General features: G+C 46.7%; 1 long non-coding RNA gene across 1 annotated transcript; it reads left to right on the top strand.

Moving 5' to 3' along the window:
* The first annotated feature begins 2,162 nt into the window (after window positions 1–2,162).
* Window positions 2,163–25,391, top strand: LOC140488925 (uncharacterized). Its single transcript, XR_011963057.1, has 3 exons — window positions 2,163–2,211; window positions 3,267–3,373; window positions 25,195–25,391. It is a non-coding gene; the product is annotated as an uncharacterized lncRNA (long non-coding RNA).
* Window positions 25,392–27,048: the final 1,657 nt, after the last annotated feature.

The following is a 27,048-nucleotide window of genomic DNA, read 5'->3' as shown; positions in this document are numbered from 1 at the left end:
AGAATTTTGGAACTAGGGTGAGGTGGGGGAATGGGGAAATGAGGAAACTGTTGAAGTCCACATTGTTGCCCTGGGGTTGAAATGTGGACTTCAACAGTTTCCTCATTTCCCCTTTCCACACCTTACCCTCGTTACAAACTTCCAGCTCAGCAGTGTCCCCTTGACTTGTCCTACCTGCCTATCTTCTTTTCCACCTATCCACTCCACCCTCCCCACGTACCCATCACCTTCATCCCCTCCCCCACTCAACTATTGTACTCTATGCTACTTTCTCCCCACCCCCACCATCCTCGAGCTTATCTCTCCACGCTTCAGGGTCTCTGCCTTTATTCCTGATGAAGGGCTTTTGCCTGAAACGTCGATTTTACTGCTCCTCGGATGCTACCTGAACTGCTGTGCTCTTCCATCACCACTAATCCAGAATCTCGTTTCCAGCATCTGCAGTCTTTGTTTTTACCTTCGAGGTGCTGGTGTTGGATTAGGATGGACAAAATTCAAATTAACAGAACACCATGTTATAGTCTAATGGGTTCATTTGGAAGTACGAGCTTTGCTGCTTCTTCATCAGGTTGTTGTGTGATTTTTAACTTTGTCCCTCACACTTGTAACTGATAAACAGCAACAAAAGTCATGGAGCAGTGCGCATGCTCGAGCCAACAATCGGGCCCGGGTGGGAGGAGGTTGAGCAATTCATCAACTTCACCAACACATTCCACCCTGACCTTAAATTTACCTGCATCACCTCTGACACCTCCCTCCCCTTCCTGGACCTCTCCATCTCCATTAATGACTACCGACTTGACACTGACATTTTTTTACAAACCCACCAACTCCCACAGCTACCTGGATTATACTTCTTCCCACCCTACCTCTTGCAAAAATGTCATCCCATATTCCTAATTCCTCCGCCTCCGCCGTATCTGATCCCAGGAGGACCAGTTCCACCACAGAACACACCAGATGGCCTCCTTCTTTAGAGACCACAATTTCCCTTCCCACGTGGTTAAAGATGCCCTCCAATGCATCTCATCCACATCCCGCACCTCCGCCCTCAGACCCCACCCCTCCAACCGTAACAATGACAGAATGCCCCTGGTGCGCACCCTCCACCCTACCAACCTTCGCAAAACCAAATCATCCACCGACATTTCCGCCACCTCCAAACAGACCCCACCACCAGGGATATATTTCCCTCCCCACCCCTTTCCGCCTTCTGCAAAGACCGTTCCCTCCATGACTACCTGGTCAGGTCCACGCCCCCCTACAACCCATCCTCCCATCCTGACACTTTCCCCCGCAGGAACAGTAAAATCTGCGCCCACACCACCTCCCCTACCTCTATCCAAGGCCCTAAAGGAGCTTTCCACATCCAAAGTTTTACTTGCACATCCACCAATATCATTTATTGTATCCGTTGCTCCCGATGCGGTCTCCTCTACATTGGAGAGACTGGGCACCTCAAAGCAGAGCACTTTAGGGAATATCTCCGGGACACCAGCACCAATCAACCACACCGTCCCGTGGCCCAACATTTCAACTCCCCTTACCACTCTGCCAAGGACATGGAGGTCCTGGGCCTCCTTCAACCCCGCTCCCTCACCATCAGACGCCTGGAGGAAGAACGCCTCATCTTCCGCCTCAGAATGCTTCAACCCCAAGGCATTAATGTGGACTTCAACAGTTTCCTCATTTCCCCTTCCCCCACCTCACCCGAGTTCCAAACTTCCAGCTCAGCACTGTCCCCATGACTTGTCCTACCTGCCTATCTCCTTTTCCACCTATCCACTCCACCCTCTCCTCCCTGACCTATCACCTTCATCCCCTCCTCCACTCACCCATTGTGCTCTATGCTACTTTCTCCCCACCCCCACCCTCCTCTAGCTTATCTCTCCATGCTTCAGGCTCACTGCCTTTATTCGGGCTTTTGCCCGAAACGTCGATTTCCCTGCTCCTTGGATGCTGCCTGAACTGCTGTGCTCTTCCAGCACCACTAATCCAGAATCTGGTTTCCAGCATCTGCAGTCATTGTTTTTACCTCTGGTTAATGATGTCAGTGGTGGACCAATGGAAAGGCAGGGGTAGAGCTGGAGGACCTGGTGGGGTAGTTGGTCCTCCAGTCAATCAGTGAATGAGGGGCGGGACTTGACTATACCACGTGATCATCCTCGCGGTCGGCGCGGATGTTGGGGATGTATGTGCGGAGAGCTGTCGGTAAGGAAAGAAATAAACAGCCGGAAGCGGGAGGGAAATGGTGTTGGTATGGTCTGAGAGATTTTACAATCATTTGGTACACATCGGAAAATACAAATTTGAAACTTTCAGTCTCATTTTTCAAGCAAACGGGAAAATGCCTCGTTGAGTAATCGGCCCAAGTGAGCGCCGCCATCTTTATTCGGGGCAATGATTCACTGGATACGTGCGCGGCCGCCAGCTTTGGAGGGGGCAAAGTTCAGAGGGATGTGAGTGCAGCCTTCCCTGGTAAAAAGAGTCATACTGCAGGATTTACACAGAGCACATTCAAACCCAGAGAAATGGACTTTTTTTTTGATTTGTTTTGTCATTCATTTAAATGATTTGGATGTGAATAGAGGCCGTATAGTTAGTAAATTTGCAGGTGACACCAAAATTGGAGGTATTGTGGACAATGAAGAAGGTTATCTCAGAGTACAGTGGGATATTGATCAGATGGGCCAATGGGCTGAGGAGTGGCAAATAGGATTTAATTTAAATAGATTAGGTTAGGATATCTGGTTGGTATAGGTTGGACCGAAGAAGTCTGTTTCTGTGCTAGACATTTTTGACTGTGGGATCATACAAGTGAACTCTGCTCTGGTTCACCTCTGGGTTCTCTGATGTCCACTTGTTCATTATCTAGCTTCCTCAGTCTCTTATGGGTGTATTTTTGGTCTGTATAGTATTTTACAATTACTTTCACAGCTGTTTTGTAAATGAATTAAAAAATGTAGAGCTGGAAAAACACAGCAGGCCAGGCAGCATCCGAGGAGCAGGAGAATCGACGTTTTGGGCATAAGCCCTTCTTCAGGAATGTAAATGAATTGTCCACTGCTGCCCGGCTCCTGACCATGTGCTGTTCCATTATCAGGTTATTTTTTTTTCACAATATCTTTGACAGTCAAGAATTCTTTTTTCCAATAAGCGAGTGCATTTTCCTTCAATTTTCGACAGTCAAATTCTGCACCATTTTCATTCCCTGTAATTCATATTGCACTCCCTGAAACATCAACTGTGTATTTCTCCTTCCACAGAAACCAGCGATCAATGCCAAAGCCTTGTTGCCTGTGGAGAGGGTGATGTTTGACTTCCTTGTACTGCTGCAGTTTGTATGGTGAATGTGCTCCCACAACGTGGTTGGGTAAGAGACGTTACAGATTATTCACTCAGCGATATTGAAGAGTAGAAGATATCTGTACAAATCATCATGGTTTTAATTACGCAAAAATATTATTGAGACGTTTTGACATAAGGCTACAAGATGGAGAATATTGTGTCCAGTGACCAAAACCATTGCCAAATAAGCAGTTTTTCAAGAATGCCTCAAAGGAAGAAAGTAGATCTTAGAGGGTTAGAGTGGGGATTCCAGACCATGTTCCCTTGGAGTCAGTAGAAACATTCACACAGGAGAACTTAAAAATAAACACATCATTGAGAGTCTGGACTAAAATGAGTTATTGAGATATGAAAGGGTGTGTGGTGCAGGGAGATAGGAATAATTACAGCCAGGAATTAATTCAAAGGTGCCAAAGTAAATTGTTGTTGCTTATAAATGGGAGTCTTTTGATCAGCAAGTTTTGATACAAGTGAGCACTTCGGCAGTAGTGTTTTCAATATTCCTGAGATTATCGGGAGGGTGAAGGTGGGATGCTGGCCAGGAGTGCGTTTAGACAATGAAATCTAGAGTCAACAAAAGGAATGAATGAGAGTTTCAGCAAATGAGCTGAGACTGTGGTGAGGTCAGGTGATATCACTGAAATCGAAATAGTGGACTTGGAGGGGGTCTGGCCTGTCATCCTCACCTCATTCAGCTGTTTGTCAGTTTGTGAATCAAGTCTGTAACAAGCTCAGGAACTGAGTGGCCCTGGCAGAACCCAAACTGGGCATCACTGAGCAGGTTATTGCTGAGCAGCTGCATGACAGCACTGTTGATGACACCTTCCATCACTTCACTGCTGAGCGAGTGTGGACTGATAGAGGGGAATTGGCTGATTTGGATCTACCCTGTGTTGTTGTGTTGGAACATCCCTGAGCAATGTTCCACAAAGTTAGTAGGTGCCAGTGCTGGAACAGTACTTGCCTTGGTGGACAGCAAGTTCTGGAGCACAGCCAGCAGTATAATTGCCAGAATATTGGCAGGGCCCATACCTTTACACTGCTTATCCATTTCGTGGTCTGATTGGAAATGAGTTTTCAACCAAGTCGATTCATATCTGTGTTGTGAGGGACCAATGGAGAAGGCTCATCCACTTGGCACTGCTGGCTGAAAATCGCTGCTAATGCTGTCCTATTATCTGTTGCATGAATGTGTGAGACCCCTCCACCTGTAAGGGTGGGGATATATGTGATGCTTCCTCCAGTGAGTTGTTTAATTGTCTATCACTATTCTTAACTTGGTGTGGCAGAACTGCAGAACTCCGATCTAATCTATTGGTTATGGGATCACTTCGTTCGATTTGGTGTTGCTTGTGCTGTTTGGCATGCAGGTTTGGTAGCTGCACCAGGTTGGCACCTCATTTTTAGGTATGCCTTGTACTGTTCCTGACATGCCCTCCTGCATTCACCATTTAACCAGGGTTGATTCCCCTGGCTTGATGTTGATGGTTGAGTGGGGGATATCAGGCCATGAGATTTCAGATTGGGCTGGAGGACAGTTCTGCTGCTGTTGTTGGCCCACAGTGAGGCAGAAGTTGCACGGTCAAGAGGGCTGATTGTGTGGTTGTATTTGCTAGTGCATTGGTAGATGTAATGTGGTCCATCCAGTTTCAATCCTTTGTTGAGACTGTGCAGTGATTAATACAATGAGTGACTTGATGGGCCACTGTCAGGTTTCTTTCCCTCAAGGACATTGTCAATGGCAGAAAAACATCCCCAATGGTTCCATGGCAAACAGTAGATTCTTCATTCCAGTTATTTTTTTTCTTGAATTCAGAGCCAACCTCTACCGATTTTGGGATTCAAACCTGAACTTCAGTTGTATATTTTAATATTCTTGATAAATGATAAATATGACAGGTTTGTTCACTTATTTTTAGAATCACTATCACAGGTTTTGTTTATTGTTTTGGAAATAAAAACACTGTCCATTATCCTGTCTCCTCCATCCTCCCCTCCAACAACAAGTGAGGAGCACATGGAGTTTCTCTGTCCATAACATTGAGACAATCCGATCAGCTGCCTCTGCTTCTTTCCTCCCTCTCCACTAGCCCACCGAGCCACACTGCCTCACAAGGGTGCTCCTCATTTTAGTTCTAAACTTGCATTTCCTCGAGTCCCTTGTCAAGCCTTATTAGAGATTTTCTTGACCATTTACCCTAGTGTAGCTAAATCTTGGACATTCCAAATCTCTGTCTCATCCTCCTGCTTGTCACCACCCTCTTCCCCCCACCATTGCAATTCACAGATATTCTTCCATGATCTGTCTGTCTGTCTTTTCTGGTTACGTTCTTCTCTCCCATTCTGCTAAAACCTAATATTTGACCTCACCATCATTGGAAAATCCTGCTCCATCTCCACTCTCCCGTTCCTGTCTGAATTCATTGTATTTGGTGTCCCTCCAGGATCTATCCTTGGTTCGTCCTGTTTCTCACCTACATACTGCCAGGAGGTAACATCGCCCAAAAGCACTGTGTTAGGTTTCACATGTACATTGACAGTGTCCATCTCTCCCTCCCCATCATCCGTCTCCATTACTCCACTATTACTCAGTTATCAAACTGCTTACCACGCTTCGATTAGCTGCAATTCACTCCAACGGAACACTGTAATTGTTAAAACCATTGCCTTCAGTTGCTATTCCAAATTTATTTCCCTTACTGCTGTGTCCCTCCCTCTCACTGAGAAGTGTCTGAGGCAGAACTACATTCTTCACAATATTGCTTTCATATCTGACCCCAAGGTGACCTTCTGATCAGACATCCACACAATCACAAACACCAGGAATTCCAATCTCTAAAATGTTGCTTGTCTCTTTCTCACCCCAGCTCCATTGCTACTGAAACCCTAACCTGTGTCGGTGTTGCCTTTAACTTGACAAATCTGAAACAAAATCCTTGATTCCGCGACTGACCCAGAATCTGGTTCAAGACTCACCCGTAATGGGACACATCCTCTCCATATTTACCCTGTCAAACCTCGACAGAATCCTGTATGTTTCAAAGAGATCACCTCTCATTCTTCCAAGATCCAGTGAGTAGATTCCCAACTTATTCAGCCTTTGCTTACAGGATAATTCCTTCAAAACAGGGATCATCCCAATGGATTTTCTCTGAAATGCCTCCAATAAACTATTCTATTTCGTTAACTAAAACGACCAAATCTGTTCACGTTACTCCAGATGTGGTCTCACTCGCCATTTGTTTAGTTGCCCTAAGGTATATACTCCAAACTCTTATATTGCAAACTCTTTGAAATAAGGGACAGCATTCCATTCCCTTTCCTGATTCCCTGTTGTAACTGTGTGCTTGCTTTCTGTGTTTCCTGCTCATTTTCCCCCAGTCCCTTTGTGGTGCAGCTTTCTACAGTTTATCCCAAGTTATACTCTATTTGCCAACTTGTTGCCCACGTTTCCTGTGAATATCTCTCTGTAAACTGTTTATAACCTTTTGGAACTTTCCTGTTATGCCTTTTCTAGGAGATTTCCCCCCTCATTATTCGAAACATGGACTGTGAGCACTGGGCAGTGGGAAGCATGCGCAGTTGCTCTCGTTCAGGGATACTCTGTTTCATGACTGGGAGGAGCTTGTTGCCCATTGGGCAGAATGGAGACATCTTGCCCATCAAGCTGCATGAGCCTTTCACATCCCATGTCTTATTGAGGAGGCACAGCGGCAGAACGAAAGGAAAGAAAAGGAAGCAAATCCTGCTCTCCATATCTCACTGAATCTTGGATTATTCTGTCCCATGTTCAGTCACACGAAGTCCCAAAGTGGAAACTCATAGAAACCCACATAGATTTGTCCTTGAAGTGCCTGCTAACCTCCACCAGGGGTAATGTGTAAGGTCATCCTGGGCCAGGAGGAGGGGATTGTATGAGTTTCAATCTTGAACTGACAGTGACGGATTTTATGAACTTGTATAACAGGTAGACATTCAGATGGTAATCTCAGTCATTGTAACACCAAACTCTGACAGAATTACTCCATTCATCAGGACCTGGATATTCATATTGTGTGAGAGTATTGTGTTCCAGATCAATACCATTTGCTGAATAAAAGTTCTCCTTTGAATCAAACCTTTCTCTCAATAGATCTTCCCAAATCTTCAACATGTGTCCTGTAATCCTTGTATAATGAGCTGATGGGTGAAAGGTTTATTATTATAATGTGTAACCCCCCCCCCCCCCACCCCAGCAATATTAAAGAAAGTGAACATCCTCCAGGATAAAGCACTGTACCTGAGTGGTTTCCCATCCACCACCTTCAGCATTCCCTGTCCCCACCCTCGAGGCACAGTGGTATCACTGTGTAAAAGATCCAGTCAGAATTGTCCTACCCGACCATAGGACTCCTCTCTCATTAGAGAGAGATATCTGGTAGTGGTTAACCTGAATCTTTACCACAGAGAAGGCAAGGGGGGAGGTTGAAAAGTAGAGTCCATTAATTGTGGATGGTTTTTCCTGATATGTATTAGCATCACACATGTCACGTGAACAATTAATGTTAAAAAAGCCCCACAAATTCTGCAACTAAAATCCCCCATTCCTTGAACCATCCTGGTAAATCTCCTGTGCCCCCTCTCAGGGACCCTGCCATCCTTCACAATGTGTGGGCTATCTCTGGTTCGCACAGACCCAGCTGCTCTGAACCCTGTGGGTGATAGAATAGAGCAACAGTTGCACTAAACCTCACTGTCTGGAAGAGAGTGAGAGACAGAAATCCCGATGGCATTTAAAATCTATTTAGGAACACACTTGCAAGGCCAAGGCTGACAGGTCTATGTGCTCTGTTTTGGAAAATGGGATTAAAATAGTTAGCTGGGAGATTTCTTTACAGCATAAACCCAATGGACCACAAAACCGTTTTCTGTCATGTAGACCACAGATGCGTAATATAGGAATATGACAAGCCACAATAGAAACCAGGTCAGAGAAGGTGATATTAGAATAGATGATACATGATTGATTAATGTTTTTTTGGAGGAAAATGTGGCAGAGGTTAAGCGGGACATTGTGGAGGTCTGGGTGCAGGAACATAAAATAAAAATGGGTTATCCTGAAGGCTGGAATTAAAGAAAGGCACATCACAGAGATTTGTGAGGGTGGACAAGATTAGAGGTAGGGAGGGTGTTGAGACTGGAGGAGATTAGAGATTGGAGGATGTTGCATAGATTGAGATGTTTTTAATGCCAGAGATAGAGATAGTTCTGAGGCTAGAGAGGAATTATAGAGATAAGGATGAGTTTTCAGCTTTGCCAACACTACCTCTTTACTGATAATGATTGTTTCTCTGTCCTCATCTGCCATTGCCTCCATAGGCTTGCGAGAAAAGCACAGAAACAGAGATCCGTCGGTCCAACCAGTACATGCTGATCAGATATCCCAATGCAATCTAGTCCCACCTGTCAGCACCTGGCCCATATCCTTCCTATTCATATACACATGAAGATGCCTTTTAAATGTTGCAATCGTAATGCCCTCCACCACTTTCTCTGACAGCTCATTCCATACACGTACCACCCTCTGTGTGAAAACGTTGCCTCTCAAGTCTCTTTAAAGTCTTTCCCCATATACTATAAACCTATGCCCTCTAGTGCTGGGATCCCCCACGCCAGGGAAAAGACCTTGTCTATTTATCCTATCCATTCACCTCAGGTTTTTGTATACATAGATAAGATCACCTCTCAGCCTCTGACGCTGCAGAGAAAACAGCCCCAATAGATTCAACCTCTATTCAACCTCCAGCCTAGCTCAAATCCTCCAACCCTGGCATCGTTCTTGTAAATCTTTTCTGAACCCTTTCAAGTTTCGCAACATCCTTCCAATAGGAAGGAGACCAGATTTGCACGCAACGTTCCAAAAGTGGCCTAACCAATGTCCTGTACAGCTGCTACATGATCTCATAACTCCTGTACTCAATATTTTGTCTGATAAAGGAAAGCATACCAAATGCAGCCTTCACTATCCTATCCACCTGCACTCCAAGGTCTCTTTGTTCAGTTACACACCTCAGGACCTTACCATTAAGTGTATAAGTCCTGCTAAGATTTGCTTTCCCAAAATGCCACTCCTCAGCCCATTCACCCATCTGATCAAGATCCCATTGTACTCTGAGGTAACCTTTTTCACTGTCCACTACACCTCCAGTTTTGGTGTCATCTCACTAACTATATCTCCTATGTTCACATCCAAGTCATTGATATAAATGATGAAAGGTAGTGCATCCAGCAGTGATTCTTGTAACACTCCACTAGTCACAGGCCTCCAGTCTGAAAAGCGACCCTCCATCACCACCCTCTGTCTTCTGCCTTTGAGCCAGTTCTGTATCCAAATGGTTAGTTCTCCCTGTATTCCATGAGCTCTAACCTTGCTGAGCAGTCAGTGTCATAGTGCAGGATGCTTTTAGACTGGAAGCCTGTAATGAGCAATATGCTGTCAGGCTGGGTACTGGATCTACTGCTTTTTGCCACTGATATAAATGATTTCTATGTGAATATAGGAGCTATGGTTAGTAGGTTTACAATAGACACCAAAATTGGAGGTGCAATGGACAGCAAAGTTACCTGAGAGTACAATAAGACTCTGATCAAATGGGCTGAGGAGTGGCAGGTGAAGTTTAATTTAGATATATGTGAGGTTCTGCATTTTGGAAAAGCAAATCAGGGCTGGACTTCTACACTTAATGGGACGGTCCTGGGGAGTGTTGCTGAACAAAGAGATCTTGGAGTGCAGGTTCATAGTTCCTTGAAAGTGGAATCATAGATAGGCAGGGTAGTGAAGAAAGTGTTTGGTGTACTTGCCTTTATTGGTCAGTGCATTGAGTACAGGGGTTGTGACGTCATTTTGCGGCTGTACAGGATATTCAGTCAGCCACTTCTGGAATTCTGCTTTCAGTCCTAGTCTCCCCGTTATAGGAATGATATTGTGAAACTTGAAAGGATTCAGAAAAGATGCAAAGATGTTGCCAGGGTTGAGGGATTTAGCTATAGGGAGAGGCTGAATAGACTGAGGCTGTTTTCACTGGAGAATCGGATGCTGAGAGGTGACCATAGAGGTTGATAAAATCGTTAGGGGCAAGGATAGGGTAAACAGCCAGGGTCTTATTCCTGTTTAGGTGAGTCCAAAACTAGAAAGCACAGGCGTGAGGGAAAAAGATTGAAAAGGGATATTAAGGGCAAAGTTTCAAGCTGAACGTGGTATGTGTATGGAATGAGCTGCCAGAGAAAGTGTGGATGCCGGTACAGTTACAACATTTAAAAGGCATCTCATTGGATACGTGATTGGGAATGGTTTAGAAGGCTATGGGCCAAGGGCTGGCATATGGGACCAGATTAATTTAGGATATCTGGTCGGCATGGACAAGTTGGACTGAAGGGTCTGTTTCTGTGCTGTACATCTCTATGGCACTAATAAATTAAAATTAAGATCGTTTTCTCTTTTATGGAGAGTTAGCAGAAGGCCAGATAATTCTGCTTGGAGCTGAGAAGGTTAAGCATTGGTATCGACCAGGAGTTGATTTGTTTCCAGGGTATTTCATTTACAGAGAGACAGAGTGAGAAATCTTTAACGTCACAATTTTTAGTAACTATTTTCAGGTAACTGGCAAATAATGCAGGTTAAAAATGTGAAGATTATTTTACTCACTAAGTTCTGAGCTTCTGGAACAGTTTGCCTGACAGCTGGATGCAGATTCAGTAGTTATTGTCAAAACAAATTTGAAATTTAACTTTTTTAAGGAAGGCTTTGGAGGGCTATATCCAAATGGGAGGTGAGTTGGGACTGACTGGCACCATCTCCAGAGAGAGAGAGTACAGCCCCAATGGGCTGGATAGCCCCCAGCCCTGTGCTCTGTGATACTGACCCATTCACTGTGAATGATGAAGCTCATCACAGGGTAGAGCCGTAGAGATGTACAGCATGAAAATAAACCCTTTGGTTAAACTGGTCCATGCTGACCAGATATCCCGACCTAATCTAGTCCCATTTGCCAACACTTGGCACATATCACTCTACATACTGGATTAGTGGTGCTGGAAGAGCACAGCAGTTCAGGCAGCATCCAACGAGCAGCGAAATCAACGTTTCGGGCAAAAGCCCTTCATCAGGAATAAAGGCAGTGAGCCTGAAGCATGGAGAGATAAGCTAGAGGAGGGTGGGGGTGGGGAGAGAGTAGCATAGAGTACAATGGGTGAGTGGGAGAGGAGATGAAGGTGATAGGTCAAGGAGGAGAGGGTGGAGTGGATAGGTGGAAAAGAAGATAGGCAGATCGGTCAAAAACTGTATGTACAACAAACTTTTATCCACCCACCTCCATAACCAGCGCTCCTCAAACATTCCAGAAGATTCCCCTGGCCTCGGAAACGCCATTAGCCATGCGGCTGACGCAGCTACCACCCCCACGCTGAGTGATGATGTCACTTCCGCCCACATCATGGCCACTCCCACAGCCACTTCCGGCCCTCACATCATCGCTGATGCCACATGCTCAGTGACTCCCGCCACCCCTACTGCCATGATCACCACCACTTCCACCTCCACCAGCGCCACTCACCTGCATTCTGCTGACACGGCCCCCACAGACCCCACTGTCACTATCCCCACCCCCCAGAACCCCGAGGCCAACATTACCCCTGCTCATGCCTCCACCCCCATTCCCCCCACTATCACACCCACTCCACGTACTGGCTCCGACCCCACTCCCAGCTCCACACCCACACCAGATCCCAGCTCCTGGCCCGGCCGAGTTTTCACCATCCCTCCAGACCTCCCACTCACTGAGGATGAACGATCAGTCCTCAGCAAAGGACTCACCTTCATCCCCCTCCGTCCATGCATCAATGAATTTATTACACGACGTGACATCGAACAAATCTTCCGTCGCCTACGCCTCCGAGCTTACTTTCACAATCAGGACTCCCGCCCAACTTTCGAGGACCCCTTCGCCCACCTCCAACACAATGCATCCACTTGGACACCCCGCGCTGGCCTATTCCCTGCCCTCGACCTCTTCATTTCCAACTGCCGCCGGGACATTAACCGCCTCAAACTGTCGTCCCCCCTCCCCCACTCCAACCTCTCACCCTCACAACGCGCAGCCCTCCAATCCCTCTGCTCCAATCCCAACCTCACCATCAAGCCAGCGGATAAAGGGGGCGCAGTGGTAGTCTGGCGAACTGACCTCTACAGTGCTGAAGCCAAACGCCAACTCGAGAACACCTCTTTCTACTGCCCCCTCGACCATCACCCCACCCTCATTACCAAACCACAATCTCCCAGACCATACAGAACCTCATCACCTCAGGAGATCTCCCACCCACAGCTTCCAACCTCACAGTCCGGGAACCCCGCACTGCCCGGTTCTAACTCCTTCCCAAGATCCACAAGCCTGACCACCCTAGCCGACCCATTGTCTCAGCATGCTCCTGCCCCACTGAACTCATCTCTACCTACTTTGACACTGTCCTGTCCCCCCTAGTCTAGGAACTCCCCACATACGTTCGAGACACCACCCACGCCCTCCACCTCCTCCAAGACTTCCGTTTGCCTGGCCCCCAACGCCTTATCTTCACCATGGATATCCAATCCCTGTACACCTCCATTCGCCATGACCAGGGCCTCCAAGCCCTCCTTTTTTTCCTCTCCAGACGTCACCAACAGTACCCTTCCACTGACACTCTCATTCGTTTGGCCGAACTGGTCCTCACCCTTAACAATTTCTCCTTTGAATCCTCCCACTTCCTCCAGACCAAAGGCGTAGCCATGGGCACACGTATGGGCCCCAGCTATGCCTGTCTCTTTGTTGGCTATGTAGAACAGTTGATCTTCCATAATTACACCGGCACCACTCCCCACCTCTTCCTCCGCTAAATTGATGACTTCATTGGCGCCACCTCGTGCTCCCGCGAGGAGGTTGAGCAATTCATCAACTTCACCAACACATTCCACCCTGACCTTAAATTTACCTGGACTATCTCTGACACCTCGCTCCCCTTCCTGGACCTCTCCATCTCCATTAGTGACGACTGACTTGACACTGACATTTTTTACAAACCCACTGACTCCCATAGCTACCTGGATTACACCACTTCCCACCCTATCTCTTGCAAAATTGTCATCCCGTATTCCCAATTTCTCCGCCTCCGCCGTATCTGATCCCAGGAGGACCAGTTCCACCATAGGACACACCAGATGGCCTCCTTCTTTAGAGACTGCAATTTCCCTTCCCACGTGGTTAAAGATGCCCTCCAACGCATCTCGTCCACATCCCGCACCTCCGCCCTCAGACCCCACCCCTCCAACCGTAACAAGGACAGAACGCCCCTGGTGCTCACCTTCCACCCTACAAATCTTCGCATCAACCAAATCATCCACCGACATTTCCGCCACCTCCAAAAAGACCCCACCACCAGGGATATATTTCCCTCCCCACCCCTTTCCGCCTTCCGCAAAGACCGTTCCCTCCGTGACGACCTGGTCAGGTCCACACCCCCCTACGATCCACCCTCCCATTCTGGCACTTTCCCCTGCCACCGCAGGAACTGTAAAACCTGTGCCCACACCTCCTCCCTCACCTCTATCCAAGGCCCTGAAGGAGCCTTCCACATCCATCAAAATTTCACCTGCACATCCACCAATATCATTTATTGTATCCGTTGCTCCCGATGTGGTCTCCTCTACGTTGAGGAGACTGGGCGCCTCCTAGCAGAGCGCTTTCGGGAACATCTCTGCGACCCCCACACCAATCAATCCAAACCGCCCCGTGGCCCAACATTTCAGCTCCCCCTCCCACTCTGCCGAGGACATGGAGGTCCTGGGCCTCCTTCACCGCCGCTCCCTCACCACCAGACGCCTGGAGGAAGAACGCCTCATCTTCCGCCTCGGAACACTTCAACCCCAGGGCGTCAATGTGGACTTCAACAGCTTCCTCATTTCCCCTTCCCCCACCTCATCCTAGTTTCAAACTTCCAGCTCAGTTACTGTCTCCTTGACTTGTCCGACCTGCCTATCTTCTTTTCCACCTATCCACTCCACCCTCTCCTCCTTGACCTATCACCTTCATCTCCTCCCCCACTCACCCATTGTACTCTATGCTACTCTCTCCCCACCCCCACCCTCCTCTAGCTTATCTCTCCATGCTTCAGGCTCACTGCCTTTATTCCTGATGAAGGGCTTTTGCCCGAAACGTTGATTTCGCTGCTCGTTGGATGCTGCCTGAACTGCTGTGCTCTTCCAGCACCACTAATCTAGTATTTGGTTTTCAGCATCTGCAGTCCTTGTTTTTACATATCACTCTACAACCTTCCTATTCATCTCCCCATCCAGATGCCAAATGGTTTAATTGTACCAACATCCTCCACTTCCTGACAGAAGACTCCATACACGCACCAACCTCAGTGGGAAAACATTGCCCCTTAGATCCATTTTAAACTCTTCCCCTGTCACCTTAAACCTACACCCTCTCATTCTCGACTCCCCGACCCCAGGGAAATGACCTTGTCTATTTATCCTACCCAGGCCCCTCATGGTTTTATAAACCTCTATGAGGTCACCCCTCAGCCTCTGATGCACCTGGGAGGATCCCACCACTCAGGTCACAATGGGGCCTGGCTGATTGACACAGCTTCAGACCAATAGGAGAGATGGCGTGATCCTCCAGCCAATGGGAGTGAATGAGGGGTGGGTCCAGCAGGCCAACACATGACCATCAGCTTTGCAGGCGCAGTGTCACTGTGAGGGGGGACTGAATGTGAAGGAGTGGGAGAGACAGCAGATACTGGGAGAGAGATGGAGTTAGTGTGGACTGGGAAGGTTGATAAACACTGTTTCAGTCTGCTGGACCTGAATTAGATACTCCAGGTAAATTAGAACCAAAAGAACTTCGGATGCTGTAAATCACACACAACAACCAGAAGGTACTGGAAAAGCTCAACAGATCTGTCAGCATCTGTGAAAAGAAATCAGTTCACATTTTCGATCCAGTGACGCTTCCTCAGGAACTGATGTTACTGAGGAAAAAAATGACCGTTTTTATGTCGAAGGTAGGGGTTAAGGCGTAAATGATAGGTGGGGATAGAGTCCAAAGAGAGCGATAAGAGCAGTTGGACAAAGGAGTGAATAACGATCTGTCGGGGGGAGGGTGAATAGCTGTTTATGGGGACTGTTAGTGGCTAACCATAGGTAGTGTGTAATGGTAGGCTACGTAATAACAAGGCCTGGTATGTGGGGTCGGGGGGAAAGACACTCGGATGTGGGAGAGTTCAGGACCTAAAATTATTGAATTTGATGTTGAAGTCAGAGGGTTGCAGGGTTCCCGAGTGGGAGATGAGGTGGTGTTCTTCCAGCTTGTGTTAAAGTGTGGCTCTGGAAAAGCACAGCAGATCAGGCAGCATCCAAGGAGCAGGAGAGTTGACATATTGGGCATGTCAGCACTTCATCAGAAATGTGGGTGGTGGAATATGGCTGAGAGATAAATAGGGAGGGGTGTTTGGGGTTGGGGGAAGAGAGCTAGGTTGGCAATAGGTGGTTGTGAATGGAGAGCAGAATGGACAATTCGAAAGGAAGATGGGCAAGTGGGACTGTTCAAGAGGGTTTTGCCGAGTTCGAGGGTTGAATCTGAGATAAGTTGGGGGATGGGAGATGAGGAAACCTTGATGCCGTGTGGTTGAAAGTTCCCAAGGTGGAAGATGAGGTGTTCTTCCTCCAGGTGTCGGGTGGCTCGGATTTGTGGGATGGAGGACTTGCATGTCCTTGGCAGCGTGGTGGCGGAGGGAGTCGGGGGTAGCCGAAATGGTCAGCTACAGGGCGATGGGTTGGTTGGTGCATGTGTCCCAGAAGTGTTCCCTGAAATACTCCACAATTTGGCGTCCCGAGAGCAAGGGACACAATAGGTGAGGTGTTTGGTTGGGCAGGGAATTCTCTGCTGGATGTCGGAGGATCCAGTGGTGCCTTGGATGGAGGCGAGGGGAAGGTGTGGGCACAGGTTTTCCACCTCTTGCAGTGGCAAGCGAAGGTGCTTAGAGTGGAGGGTGGGTTGGTGGGGAGTGTGGATCTAATGTGGAAGTCACAGAAGGTATGGTCTCTGTGGAAATGAAATGAAAGGGGTGGGGAGGGAAATATATCTCAGGTGGTTGGATCTGATGGTGGAAATAGCAGAGGATGATGTGTTGTATCTGGGTGGAAGGTGAGGATGGTGGGATTCCACCTTTGTTGCATTTGAAGGGGTGGGGTTCAAGGGCAGTGGTGTGGGAAGTGGAGGAGATACACTGGAGGGCATTGTTGACCACATGTGAGGGGAAATTGCTGTCTTTGAAATAGGAAGCCATTTGGTATGTTCTGAAGTGTTCTTCCAGCTTGCATCAAACTTCACTGGAACACTGCAGTAAGCATGAGACAGAGACGTTGGCCAGGGAACAGTCTTGTGTGTTAAAGAGCAGGCAACTGGAAGCTCAGGGTCTTTTTTGCAGGCACAATGCAGATCATCAGCCGCCATTTCCCCCACCGCCACTGAGATGCTAGAAAGTTCCTGTCTCCTCCATTAACAGCTTTCCAACCTCCCACTCCTTTGTCTTTCCAAATGTTCCTGTGTTTCTTTGGGCTCTGTCCCCACCTATTATTTACTCTTTAACCCTTATCTCCTATAGTCCAAAGATCTATAGATTAGGTGAATTGGCCCAGCTAAGGTTCCCGTAGTGTTCAGGGATGTGTATTAGTCCGGGGAAATAGAGAGTAATAGAATAGGAGAATGGGTCTGGGTGGGATAAACTTCGGAGGGTGGGTGTGGAATTGTTGGGCCAAAGGGCCTGTTTCCTGAAGGGATTCTAATTTTCCCAGCTGTCATCGGTTCTGAGGAAGGGTCACTGGACCCGCGATAACCCATGGTGTGTGTAGGAGGCGGAAAGGGGAAAGGGGAGAGTGGCAGCAGGAACCGGATGAAATGTATCCGTGTAGACTGGGAGGGTTTAGTTACACTCTGTGCAGGTCGTTAGTCTGAATTAGAAACTCTTGGTCCCACGTTTGCAGCAAAGGGGAAGATGGCTTGGGCCTCAGGCAGTGAGAGGACCTGGGTTATGGCCGCCATCTTTATTTGGGGCAACGAACAGCAAGGAGCATGCACGTGTCCTCTTCCTGGGTGGGGGCGGGGTGATTTGAAGAGGAGCATTTACACATCAAACACATACCGAGAGAAGTGTTTGTCTTCACTATTCATCTTGCACTGACTGTGAGCTTTGTTTTGTGAATTCATTTTATAGGATATTAATTGAGAATAATTGAGACTGGGATCTCAAAAAAACAAGTTTCTACAGTCAGCGGAGTCATCAGGATCTGAATATCATTGGCATTTAACTGTGGAACAAGAAAAAATTGTCTGTTCTGTCTGTTGGAAAATATCTTCAATATTTTTGCAAGCCAAAAGCAGAAAGATGTTCAAGTTCATGGTTGGATCGCCCTTGGGGTATGTGTTAAATTCTTGGCCCTGCAGCTGTGGAATGAGGTATTGGCCTGAGAGAGAGCACAGATTTATCCAAATTACACCTCGTCTTTTTGCAGGAACTGTCAGATTTAGTTTCAATTATCCACTTTATAATGTTAATCTGTAAACTCCCTACTTCCAATTCTCTGCAAATTTCTCGTGGACTCAAATTCCAGCACCATTTCAGGTGGAACGTTCCAGATTCTGACAACTGTCTGTTCATTCAGAAACTGCTGAAGTCCATTTTGACTCTGGAGTTACAAAGGGTTGAATTGAAAGATGAGGTGCTGTTCCTGAGCTCCCATTGCGATGCATTGGAACAGTACAGGAGGCTGAGGGCAGTGTAGGTGTGAGCACACAATGAAAATGACAGGGCTGCACTGTGGGTTCTGTTTGGCTCAATGAGAGTGTTTTGGAGTTGGGTGTAGATAGTGAGGTGAGACAGGGAGAAGGTGAAGCTGAAACACCGTTTTCGTTCAGGCCTTTCAGAAATTCACAGTCCCAATGGGAATAGCCAATTTGTTAGTGATACCTGCGGAGTATTTAAGTTTTTAAAGTATGACATATCAGCATAAGTAAAGTTATTTTGTTATTATAATGGACATGTTTAAAGTGAAGGAATGTTGCTCACCCATTTAAATTCTCTTCATGGGAGTAACTAGATGAATATAGAGAGACGTTGTGACAGGAGCCCTCAGACCCGTGGTGTGCTCCTCTTGCACAATGTGGGAAATAAGGGCAGCTTCCAGTGTCCCTGACGGCTGTGCGTGCAGGAAGGGTTCCCAGCTGCAGCTACTGGGCACTGCTTTTCAGAGCTGGAGCTGAGAGTGGACTCACTGTGGAGCATCTGCAATACTGAGAATGTTATGGACAGCACGTTTCGTGAGTTAGTCACACTGCAGGTGAGGGTTACACAGTCAGAAAGGGAATGGGTGAACATCAGATCTAGTAAAAGGCTCAGGAAGCGAGTACAGGAGTCTCCCGTTGTTATCCCCTTCTCATAGAGATACTGTATACCGCTTGGGATTCTGTAAGGGCAGGAATGGGTGGGGTGGCTTCTCGGGAAATCAGCAACAGCCAGGTTCATGACACCAGAGAGAGCTCTGCTGATCAGAACAAGAGGGCTGAGAGTGGCAGGGCTACAGTGACAGGGGATTCAATAATTAGGGGTACAGCCTGGCACTTCTGTGCCCACAGACATGAATCCAGGATGGTATGTAATCTTCCTGGTGCCAAGATCCATGATATCATGGAGTGGCTGCAGGACATTCTGGAGCTGGAGAGTAAACAGCCCGTGGTCGTGCAACACACAGATACCAATGGCATCGCTAAACAGAGGGATGAGGGCCTGAAAGCTGGATATAGGGAGAGCAGAGATACATTAAAATGTAGCTCCTGAAATGTAATAATGTCAGACTTACTCCCTGTGCCATGTGCTAATGAGAGCAGGAATGAGAAGCTGGATCAGCTGGATGTGTGGCTGGGGAAATGGTGTACCAGAGAAGGGTTTTGATTCTTCAGGCACTGGGACTGTTTCTGGGTGGGACCTGTACCAGCCTGACCGGTTACCACGGGCAGAGCTGAGACAAATCTGGTGGGGGCTTTTGCCAGTTCTATTGGTGAGTTTGTAACTAGTCTGGCAGGGAGATGGGAACTAAAGTGTAGGCTTATTTAGGTCAGATTCAGGACAGGGAATGGGAGGTAGAATATTAGTGATGTCGTTAGCGGCTCAGAAAGCCAAAGGAAAGGAGGATTAAACGAAGATTGAGTCCCTCTTCAGCCATCAGTCCTGACATCCCGGGAATGTGAGTCAACAAAATATGGAGCTGTTTACATGTCTATGACTCTGTGCTTCAGCAAAATGGTGGAAATCTGCAATAAAAACAAAAAGCGCTGGAGATCCTCAGCAAGTCTGTCAGTATCTGAAATGGTGACAGATGCAGGAAACATTGCAGCCTTGAAGAAGTGTTTCGATGATCACACCAAGCACTACAATATCGATTACACGCTGAGTCCCAGAACGTGGGACTAGCATAAATAGGTGCTTGATGGCCAGCATGAATATGATGGGGCTGGAAAGGTGACGTTTCAGGTCAGGGTTATTTATCAAGACTGACAAAGGGTCCCGATCCAAAACATCAACCTTCCTGCTCCTCTGATTCTGCCTGACCTGCTGCACCTCCCCAGGTCCACATTTTACAGACTCTGACTTCGAGCATCTGCAGTCCTAAACTATCTTTACATCCCAGGACTCATCTGGTGATCCTCCTTTACACTCTCCTGGCTATTGAGAGAGCCTTCCTTGGAAAAGGGGAACAAAGGTCTATACAGTACTCCAGGTGTGGTCTCACCAAGGCCCTTCCAGAAAGGGATCCCTGTCCCCATCTTATCCATAATGGTCATCAAGCACACATGCCTGGTGTGATCATCTAAACACTTCTTCAAGGCTGCAATGTTTCCTGCATCTGTCACCATTTCCGATGCTGCCAGACCTGCTGAGGATCTCCAGCACTTTCTGTTTTCTCTGTTAGAGAGTGTTGAGAAATTCAAATTGAACTTCATGTTACTGGATCCGTGTCGATCTGAATATCATTGACCTTTTCATCTGGATGGAAAGGTGGCGCATTCTGTCCGTGGACGAATATTTCAAATGTCCGTGTGACTGGAAAAAAAGTACTGAGACAGCGAAGTCCATGTTAGCGTGGGGACTGTGGAGAGAAATATCGTTGGTTTTTGTAAGTATAAACAATCATGGCACATTTCCCTGGAACAGGTAAGCCACAGATTGGTTTTGTATGAAGACAATTAACCATGAAACCAGAAAGACAAAAGGATTCCTGCATCATGGAAAAAGCTATGAAAATGGGATTGTTGTAATGGAGTGAATTATCGATTATTGATTGTAATCCATTGGCGTTGTCACATCGGTTCCAGCGCCGTGAGGAAACGCAGGAAATGTGATGAGTGTAGTGTAGGTTTCAGTTATTCAACTGGAAAGGTGAAGAAGAAATTTGCAAGGATGATGCCAGGTCTCAGGGGTCTGAGGTACAGGGAGAGGTTGGACAAGCGAGGACTTTTTTGTTTAGAGCAGAGGAAATTGCGGGGGAATATTTCATAGAAGTGTATAAGACCATGAGAGGCATGGGTAAGGTGAATGCACTCGGTCTTTTTCGCAGGGTCTCGAGGATTGGAGGGCATCAGGTTAAAGTTAGAGGAGAAAGAATACATGGGAAACTGAGGGGCAACTGTTCTACAGAAAGGTGGTATGTATATGGAATGAGCTGCCAGTGGAAGTGGTTCAGGCAGGAACACTCACAACAGGTAAAAGACATTTGGACAAATACATGGATAGGAAAGGGTCAAAAGCAAATGGGCCAAGTGCAGGGAAATGGGGTTAGCATGGATGGACATTCTGGTCGGCATGGGCCAGTTTGGGCCAAAGGGCCTGTCTCTGCTGTAGGATTCTATAACTCTAAGTGCATTTGCTCTTTCTCCCACTAACTCTGTTGGTATCCTGGGATGTATTCCATCAGGGCAATGAGACTTGTTTATCTTCAGCTCCATGAACTTGCTCAGCTCTAACTCTTTCACGATAATGGTTTTTATCTCGGTCCTCACCTTCCTCAGTCTCCTTATCCATTACTGGCATGTTCTTCGTATCCTCCACTGTGAAGACTGACTGCTGTGTACTCATATTCCTGAACCCTGCTGGATAGGAATAACTAGGCACAGAACTCTGAGAGGTCTTCTTTGAGTCTTTATTGCTGAAACATGCCAGTAACATGCATAGTGTACGTGCAAAACACCTCCAGGCAGTATCAGGTAACTCCCCGCCTGTCCGATTGTACAGCTCCCATTCTTATGACTTTGTGGTTTGGGACTTTGAATAGAGACTGTCTCTCAGTATTCTCTCCATGAAAACGGCAGTTAGAAAGTCTAGTTTAGTTCAGCACTTTGTGGTTAAACCACACACCCCTCCCCCACGCCCCCGTGGCTCTCTCAAGTATCTGACAGGCACTTCAGTTCCAGTGGGGTATCTATCAGGATTCTGATGTGGAGGAGCCCGTGGTGGGGTGGACAAAGTTAAAAAAATCACACATCTCCAGGTTATAGTCCAACAGGTTTATTTGGAAGTACAAGCTTTTGGTGTGTGCTGTGATTTTTCATTTGATCAGGATTATCTCTATGGTAACAGTTAAGTACTTCAGCAATTGCAGAGGCCATATGTTCCCCACACAATAGGTTCCCCTCTAGCAGTGTAAACTGCTATTCTGGCCCTGAGGATAGCTACTCATCACTTTTCTCCTCCAATCCCATGTCGCTTTCTGTTGATCTTTATTTTTTTCTAAACTCCTTGGTCTTTGGCAATCTGTATGCTTTATATTTCAGTTTGATAGACTCCCTTATTTCCTGAGCCACCCACGGCAGATTACTCCTCTTCCTACAGTCCTTCCTTTTCACTGATATATACTTTTGATGAGCACTTCGAAAAATGACTTTGATATTCCCCCAATGTCCATCAATTTTCCCATCATAAAGTCTTTGTTTTCAATCTACATTAGCCAACTCCTGCCTCATCCAATTGTAGTCTCCTTTTGTTTAAGCACTGGATCTTGGGAGTGGATCTAATCTTCCAGCTTTCCATCTGTGTTCTAAGTTCAACCAGACTTCTCAGAATTCTTTTATCAGATTACGAGGGGAGGCGATGTTTCCTGGGTGTTTTGGTTTTCATTGTCAGAAACCTTGGCTTTGTAATAAAGTACAGGATAGATATTCACAACAGAGTATTCTGGACGATGTGAATGTACCACACAGTCTAAAATCATATATCACTGTCTCCCCTGAGTTTAAAATTGCAAAATCCTTATCTCCTACACGCTTCCTCACTATCTAAGTTTGGAACGCTAATCCACTTGACTATCTGTCATGTTCCGAAAATCTCCTTTAGTGAAGTTGGTGATTTTTGGATTCAACTTTCCAGTTATTACCGTAAGAAGATAAGCACTGGGCAAAGGAGAACCAGCCCCACCATTTAATACGGTGTTGATTGAGCTCACATTGGTCCCTGCTGGATTTTCCCGCCTGTCCTCTCTCAACCTTCATCTCATTGCAAATTAATTATCTTTATCTCTTCATTAAATTGGCTCATTGTCCTGGCATCCACCGCATTTTGAATAGGGAAATCCACAGATTCACAACACATTGAGATAAGTACATTCTTCCTCATGAGAATAGAATAGAGTCCGTTCAGTGCAGAAACAAGGTATTCATCCATCGAGTCCACGCCAACCCTATGATGAGCATCCCATTCAGACCCACTCATTCCCTGTAACATTGCATTTCCCATGGCTAATTGTCTAACCAGCACGTGCATGGACACTATCAGCAATTTAGCATGGGCAATCCACTGAATCTGCACATCTTTGGACTGTGTGAGGAAACTGGAGAACTGCACGAAACCATGCAAACATAGGGAGAATGTGTAAACTCCACACAGTCGCCTAAGGTCTCTGACGCTGTGAGGCAGCAGTGCTAGCCACTGAACCACCTCTGCTTAAAACCGACTGCGCCTTATTAACCTCCCTATGTCCCAATTGGCTGATTCTTTGTTCCTTACATCAGAAATCAGATTGTCTAGGCGGATGTCTCAGTAAATCCCAGTGAGAGCTCACATGGCATGCGATACACAACATTCTCCATCCCACACTTTTCATTGACGTTCCAGAGACAGGTTTTCAGTGGCTGCATGGGGACTACAACTCCCAAATTCCGAGGCAGGGGCCACACGTCTGTGGGGAAACCTGGCACTGCACACGTACAGAATGTGGGTGAGTTTTGGAGCATGTGCTTTGGGGTAACTGTTGTGGTTCTGTTCGTCGAGCTGGGAATTTGTCTTGCAAACGTTTCGTCCCCTATCTAGGTGACATCCTCAGTGCTTGGGAGCCTCCTGTGAAGCGCTGCTGTGCTGTTTCCTCCGGTATTTATAGTGGCCTGTCTCTGCCGCTTCCGTTTGTCATTTCCAGCTGTCGATTGTAGTGGCCGGTATATTGGGTCCAGGTCGATGTGTTTGTTGATAGAGTCTGTGGATGAGTGCCATGTCTCTAGGAATTCCCTGGCTGTTCTCTGTTTGCTTGTCCTATTATAATAGTGTTGTCCCAGTCGAATTCATGTTGCTTGTCACCTGTGTGTGTGGCTACTAAGGATAGCTGGTCGTGTCGTTTCATGGCTGGATGGTGTTCATGGATACGGATCGTTAGCTGTCTTCCTGTTTGTCCTATGTCGTGTTTTTTGCAGTCCTTGCATGGGATTTTGTACACTACATTTGTTTTGCGTGCAAGGACTGCACAAAACACTACATAGGACAAACAGGAAGACAGCTAATGATCCGCATCCATGAAAACCAACTTGCCACGAAACGACACGAAAAGCTATCCTTAGTAGCCACATGCACAGACGACAAGCAACATGAATTCGACTGGGACAACACTACCATTATAGGGCAAGCCAAACAGAGAACAGCAAGGGAATTCCTAGAGACATGGCACTCATCCACAGACTCTATCAACAAACACATCGACCTGGACCCAATATACCGGCCACTACAGCGGACAGCTGGAACTGACAACTGGAAGCGACAGAGACAGGACACTATAAATGCCGGAGGAAACAGCACAGAAGCGCTTCACAGGTGGCTCCCAAGCACTGAGGATGTCACCTAGACAAGGGACGAAACGTTTGCAACACAAATTCCCAGCTCGACGAACAGAACCACAACAACGAGCACCCGAGCTACAAATCTTCTGCCAAACTTTGGGGTAACTAGTGGAACACTGTGATTGTCTGGAGAAGGAACGTATTTTGCTTGTAATATTGATCTGTTGGGGGGTCAAAGTGTCATCACACCCACATGGGACCAAGTTACATTCCCAACTTGTCATAACACTGGAATCTACCAATGAGAAACAAAAAAGGATGTGACCCATTCTCCCAGACTTAAAGTTCCTCTTCTGTCCAGGATCTGCCACCTCCTTTTCTGTTTCCTTTTGATTCATTCTGCTGTTACATTATTGACTTGCAGCAACTGAAGGGAAAGGAAGTGAACCCAGAAAGGGTGCAGAGTCTAACCAGGGACGGGAAGTGGTGGCAGAGACCTGTTTATCAACAACTCCATGAGAATGGTGAGGGTGTAAATTAGGGGTAGTAGAGTCAGAATGGCGGGAGAGAGTAAGTGGGTTGGAGGGTTACAGCTTTTGGGGAAGAAAGGGGTAAACGATATTCCAGAGAAACTTGAATTGTCTGCTCTGAATTTCTAATCTGTACATATTCCTTTATACAGGGTGCGAGATGGTGAAGATTTGCAGACTGAAATCTCAACATCATTTGCCGATCATGATAAGGTTAACCAGAATTTGAAGAACTAAAGATGCAGAATCACTCGGCCAAAATCCTGCAACACTCTCCTCACGGCATTGTCGGTCTATCTGCGCCAAATGGACGGTGAATGGTACAAGACAGCAGCTCACTACCATCTTCCCAAGGGTAACTAGAGATGGGAAATAAATGCTGGCTGAGCCAGTGATGCACATAACCTGGAAATGGTTTCTATCTCTCGTTGCTGAAACCGAATTGATGTTACTGCAGGATGATGAGGGATGCTGAGTGCATCCTCCAGGAGGCAGCACCATCACATTACCCCTGCCTACACCCACACAGTAACACAGCAACGCCACTGGAACAAAAGGCAGTGAAGCCCAAGGAAGACTTCGATATAGTTCTTTGAGGTAAAGTCATGAAAGGGGATTAGAACACAGCAGGAACAGGAGATTGAGCTGCATGGTTAGCTGTTTCCCCTTGAATCGTGGAGCAGGATTGAAAGGCCGAATGGCCTCCTGCTGCTATCTCCCAGGTATGTATATAGCCATGGAGCCCGGGTAGGAAGAAGTAAGCAGGACAGGGATTCTCCAGGAGATTGCACTTCCGCATCGGTTATCAGTGAGGGATGGTTTGATGGATTTTATTTAACATTTGTCTTTAACATAAGGTTTCTGAATTTGGTTTTAAAATATTGCAGCTGTTTACTCCACAATAAATAAAACTAAAAGAAAAGGAATGAAACTATCTGAATATAACAGTTTTTTTTAAATTTCAAACGCCTTATAAAACAAAATCCTGTCTATTCCCGGGCACCATCACTTTCCAGTTACTCAAACTCCAGGGAAATATTCCCTCCCTTTCTGAACCATTGGTTTGATTTAACTGCTTTTGCTTTTTCTCCTTCTGTGAGCTGTGAAGTGTTCTATTCCCTCCCTCATTGGTTGATTCCAGTGTTATCTCACACAGCTGAGCAACCTTCCCACGTTCATCATTACACCATTTTGGGTTTTGTTAATATATCATCACCAGCAGTAAACCATCCGTGTAACCAATTAAATATTTACAAACAAAGCCCATTACGGGCAAAGCAAACCATTACAAATGACAGAGTGGGAAGGGAACAAATCAAAGTAGAGTTAGGGGTGAGGGGGCAGCAGTGGAGATAAAGCACTGCATCCCCTGCGATGCCCACCTCTATCTAAAGGCATAGAGAGCATTGATACATACCACATGCTCCTTCTCCAAGGACACCCTGTTTTATCCTCAATCATAGAATAGCCTTTATCCTCAATCTTAGAATAGAATCCCAACAGTGTGGCATGACAGAATTGGCCCATCAAACCCCACCAACCATCCAAAGAGCATCCCACCTAGAGCACTCCATCCTTGTAACACTGCATTTCCCATGGCTGATCCACGGAGTCTGCACAATCCTGGACACTGTGGACAATTTCGCACAAGTGATCCACCTAACCCACAAATATTTGTGGGAGGAAACCAGAGCACCTGGAGGGGGCCCAACAATCATAGGGGAATGTGCAATCTCCACACAGGCTATTGACCAAGGCTGGAATCCAACATTGTACCTTGTGCTGTGAAGCAGCAGTGCTATAATCCCAATTTAAATCAAAACAGATGATCCCTGCTCACTGTCACAGTGCTGTTTGTGGAGACTTACTGCCCAGTGAGACATCCTGAGATTCAGAAAGAGACAATATAAATTCAGTCAACTCCAGCCAGGTTAATGTGATTAACAACAACATCAATACTCTAACAGTGCCATCAGACCTCGTACCTACTCTATCATTTACGATTT

Source organism: Chiloscyllium punctatum, chromosome 18 (assembly GCF_047496795.1).
Source record: "Chiloscyllium punctatum isolate Juve2018m chromosome 18, sChiPun1.3, whole genome shotgun sequence".
In the NCBI taxonomy this organism is placed as follows: Eukaryota; Metazoa; Chordata; class Chondrichthyes; order Orectolobiformes; family Hemiscylliidae; genus Chiloscyllium; species Chiloscyllium punctatum.
Note: the sequence above shows the minus strand (reverse complement) of the source record. Positions and strands in the feature narration are given on the sequence as shown.